Raw genomic sequence first — 5,000 nt, 5'->3', positions numbered from 1 at the left:
GACAGCCGGTGTTATTGAGACGGATGCGGACGATTATAAAACACTAGCGAACAAACAAACGCCGCCGCCCCACACGCCGTTTCCTGTCATAACGGCGCTCTGCTCTTTGAGTAGGTAGGGGGGGGGGGATGTGTTGTGGTAATGCTCACTTCACTTACGGGCCCATTGGGTGCCATTAATGCGTTGTTTAAAGGAGTGAGTTTGTTTGTCGGAAATCTGCCACACACCTGCGGAATTCAGCTCCACTCCCCAAGAACACCCCTGGCCCCTCCCCCTTAGAACACCCCTGGCCCCTCCCTTTAGAACACCCCCTGGCCCCTCCCCCTTAGAACACCCCCTGGCCCCTCCCCCCTAGAACACCCCTGGTTCTGGCCCCTCCCCCCTAGAACACCCCTGGCCCCTCCCCTTAGAACACCCCCTGGCCCCTCCCCCTTATAACACCCCCTGGCCCCTCCCCCTTAGAACACCCCTGGCCCCTCCCCCTTAGAACACCCCTGGCCCCTCCCCTAGAACACCCCTGGCCCCTCCCCTAGAACCCTCCTGGCCCCTCCCCTAGAACATCCCTGGCCCCTCCCCCTTAGAACACCCCTGGCCCCTCCCCTAGAACCCCCCTGGCCCCTCCCCCTTAGAACACCCCCTGGCCCCTCCCCTAGAACACCCCTGGCCCCTCCCCTAGAACCCCCCTGGCCCCTCCCCCTGCACATTTTAGAAAGTGTTTTTTCCGGACCAAAACAGAGTTTAGAAAATGAAATATTTCTTTCAAAGGATCTCATCCCTTGATCGCTACCGATTAAACATTAAACACACTCATCATTATGACCATTATGAGCCTTTTAGGAAGCTTAAATGTTACACAGTGGACCTTTAAAATGTTTAATAAGCAGGTATGAGCCTATATAATGCTTTGCATAGAAAAAGCTGAGTCATGACTCGGCAGTTAGAACGAGGTGTGATCACCAACCCAGTGTTGAGTCTCTACTCAGCTGCAGCTGTTCCCGTGGCGACAGCACGACCATCTAAACCTACCTGACTGTGGTTGAGTTCCAGGTCGCCCACGTTACAGTTGCGCTGCACAGCGTCTGGATATGTCTTTTACCCGTTCAGTGCCGAGGGTGAATACAGTAGCTCGAATTGTCAACATTGGAGAGTGCAGAGGGTGACTTTTATTCACCAAAAACCCATAAATCTTGATGCTTCGTTTTCTAGCCAATCAGAGTGTTGTTGCTAGGTAGATACCACATAAAATACTGTACTCTAGGTGGTGAGTGTTCCGGAACTTTTTGGCAGTTGGTGACAGTTAATTACCATTCAAACCGATGGGATGAAAAATGAATAGCAATAGTCTACTTTTGACTTTGCTTGTTCGAAGTTTATGCCCTATCGTAGTTATACCTTACCTCAGAAATAAAAAGGGATTCTTTAAGAAAATACAGTACTTAGTAGTTTTTGTCTGAGAAATAAATAATCCTTTTCAGTCATAATTCGTCTGCAATCAATTTTTTCGGTCAAAAAAATTAATCTATTGTGAACCCAGTGTCGTGAATCGTATCGAATCATGAGTCGAGTGTATTGTTACATCCCTCTCATCTGTATGATATGGAAGTCTGCTATGCTGCACTGGAGATGACACTGGTTACTTTGTGCAGCGCGGCGGCCTTGTAGGCGGTCTGGAACATGGCCTGTGTCTGTCCACCTGCCGCTGGCTGTGGCGTGAGACTGAGGCTGAGACGACCTCGTCAAACACTACTAATAATTCATCACCTGCAGCCAGGGAGAGAGGGAGGCGATAGAGGACAGCAGGCCGGAGGGAGGGAGGGAGGGAGGGAGGGAGGTGATAAAGGACAGCAGGACGGAGGGAGGGAGGGAGGCGATAAAGGGGAGAAGGATGGGGGGAGGGAGGGAGGGAGGTGACAAAGGAGAGAAGGATGGGGGGAGGGAGGGAGGTGATAAAGGGGAGGATGAAGAGAGGAGGGAGGGAGGGAGGTGACAAAGGAGAGAAGGATGGGTGGAGGGAGGGAGGGAGGGAGGGAGAGAGGGAGGGAGTGAGTGAGAGAGTGAGTGAGAGGACAGGGTGAAATGAAGGAGAGTTGGTGGGGCAGGAATTGAGGGAGGGAAGGAGGGAGGGAGGGAAGGAGAGAAGGAGGGAGGGAGGGAGGGGTGGCCCGAGGCTGTCTCAGCTGCTTCTCATGAAACATTGAAGAGTGCTCCGTCATCCGTAGGTAAAGAGAGGAGAAAAAGAGGAGGGAGGGAGTGGTGGAGAGTGGGAGTCATCCATTGGTAAAGAGAGGAGGGAGGGGTAGGGAGGGAGGGGGGGATAGGGTAGGGAGTTGACGTAGACGTGACGTTTGTCGCAGTCCAAAGTAGCAATGTCTGGGACCTGCCATGACCTGTGTGTGTATGTGTGTGTGTGTGTGTGTGTGCCCGCGTCTGTGTGTGTGTGAGAGTGAGAGTGTGTGTGCGTCTGTGCTCACGTGTGTATATATGTGTGAGAGAAGAAAGAGAGAGAGAGAGAGAGAAACCTGTGTGCGTGTCTGTGTGTGTGTGTGTGTTAATGAACAAACTGGTATGAGGATGAGTGAAGCCAGCTCCCAGCCATAGAGCCGTTCTAATGAGAACCATCATTAGGCAGAAATACACACACACACACACACAGACACACACACACACACACACACACACACACACACTCACACACCACATCAAAGAAGGAAGGTGAAGCAACTGGATAACGAGGACACTGACCTTCTTCTCCGACCTTCTACGCCATTATATATAAACAACAGACATTACACTGGATGAAGACATCTTTTAACACTAGAATAGCCGTGTCTATTGTACCCACTATAAGAGCCGCCTCGGGGGTCACATGACCACTGTCTTGGGAAGGGGAGAGACAGACAGACAGACAGACAGACAGACGGCTGTGTGCGTGCGTGAGGAGGAGGAGGAGAGGAGAGGAGGAGGAGGAGGAGAATATGACAAAGGACAACGACTTAGGAGATAAGAGGGACAGACAGACAGACAGACAGACACTATTACCACCACAGACACAGGGTGGTGTATTTATTATCTGTGTGACGGATCACGCTGTTCCTGTCAGTGTTCATGTCCTTGTCGTAATCCTCATCCTTGCTTCTCCTGCCAGGACCGGGCAGACTGACGGACGGCTCATCAGATCAGACTCGCTGCTGTCAAAACAGAAACGCATAACGCGCTGCCCTCCCCCCCCCCCCCCTTCCCCCTCCTCTCCCCCCCCCTTACCCTGTTGTCTCGACAGCTCTGCATGATTCATATCAACTTATTAAAGGGGTAATCTGTGATTTGGTAGGCTACATCCCATTTTTGGGACTTAGGGGGTAGTGAGGAGTTGTGGGTTAGTGGATAGTGAGTTGGACTGGTGATCAGAAGGTCATGAGTTCAAATCCCCACCTGGGGAACACCACCACTAAGTGTGCCCTTGAGTAAAGCACTTACCCCTTAGTTACTCTAGGGAGAATGTCTAGAGCAGGGGTCGGCAATTAGGTTTGGCCTCGGGCCAATTTTTTTTTGAGCCACTAGATGGCGGGCCCGAACTTTTTTTTATTATTTCTATTTTTTTTATTTTTTTTTCCTAACACCAGGGGAGCCACCCCTCCTAAATTTCGTTGTTTGGTACCTGTACTGTAGCAATGACAATAAAGACCATTCATTCATTCCATTCATTCATTCCATTCATTCATTCATAAGTAATTGATTGTTAAAAAATGTGACACATTCTAATGCTTTGACTTTTCTTTCGAAAAATGTACACATCGCTAGTCAACTAACACAGCTTGTTTTGTGAGCCTGCTAACAATGTAAAGTAGTGTTGTAGTTAACTAGGTAACAATGTAAAGTAGTGTTGTAGTTAACTAGGTAACAATGTAAAGTAGTGTTCTAGTTAACTAGGTAACAATGTAAAGTAGTGTTGTAGTTAACTAGGTAACAATGTAAAGTAGTGTTCTAGTTAACTAGGTAACAATGTAAAGTAGTGTTGTAGTTAACTAGGTAACAATGTAAAGTAGTGTTGTAGTTAACTAGGTAACAATGTAAAGTAGTGTTGTAGTTAACTAGGTAACATTTAAAGAGGAATGGACAGCGAACTATAATGTTCATCCTACCTGGTTTCATCAACGCAAAGCCGTTGTGAGACTCACATCTTCCGTGCTCACAATGTTCCCTTTCTATACATGCGAGTCGTCCTTTTCCTCAATGAATGTGATAAAGACGCACGAGAGGAATCGATTGATGCAAAAAAAAACTTGAGAACTGCCTGCGGATTAAAGTGACGTCCATATAACCAGATATCAAGCAAATACTGACCGATGGGAGATGCCACTTTTCACATTAAGTGAGTACCAAGCCTGTCGTTATTGTATTTAATAACCTAATTGTATGTTGTATATTTTGAATGAATGGCTCATTGTAATTATTATCCCTAATAGCGTGTTTGCTCTGTCGTTTCAGGAGCATAGGCCTATGCACCACCACCCCTCGCATAAGCGGATTACTTTTCTTTCTTTTCTTTTTTTCACCGATTTTGTTGTCAATGTTTTTCAGAATATTAAACTGAATTTGCTTTGTTACTGTTCATATGTGTGTTGCAGTCACATATACGTAAACATTACGTTTGAATTATTTACTGAGCTGGTGTTATTTTTTTCAAACCACACACGGCTATTTCAGCACTACACGTTGTCCACCTACTTATGATTCACTATGAGGGGTTCAGCGTCAGTGCGCTTCGGTGCACCCCGCTGCCTGATTGTCTGTCCCTGTGTCATTCACTCTCAACATGGATAAAAGTACAATAAGCATTATTCAGGTGGAGGTAGATTCTCTATTCGGACATTATAGGCGCTATATGTGGGACTGTCGGTCGGATATTGTAAAAAAAAAAAAAAAAAAAAAAAAAAGAAGTGGATTCTCCAAATATTCTGCTGGGCCAAATATTATTGGTGATGGGCCAGCAATGGCCCGCG

General features: G+C 47.5%; 1 protein-coding gene across 1 annotated transcript in view; it reads left to right on the top strand.

Annotated features, from left to right (window-relative positions):
• Nucleotides 1–5,000, top strand: part of LOC308159193 (mitogen-activated protein kinase 4-like) — a gene marked incomplete at both ends in the record, with an annotated part of 30,571 nt that overhangs the window by 6,015 nt on the left and 19,556 nt on the right. The gene's annotated exons all lie outside the window — the stretch shown is intronic.

The sequence above is a fragment of the Nansenia antarctica genome (assembly GCF_963989245.1).
Source record: "Nansenia antarctica genome assembly, chromosome: 5".
Lineage (NCBI taxonomy): Eukaryota > Metazoa > Chordata > Actinopteri > Argentiniformes > Microstomatidae > Nansenia > Nansenia antarctica.
This window is presented reverse-complemented; position numbering and strand designations above follow the sequence as displayed.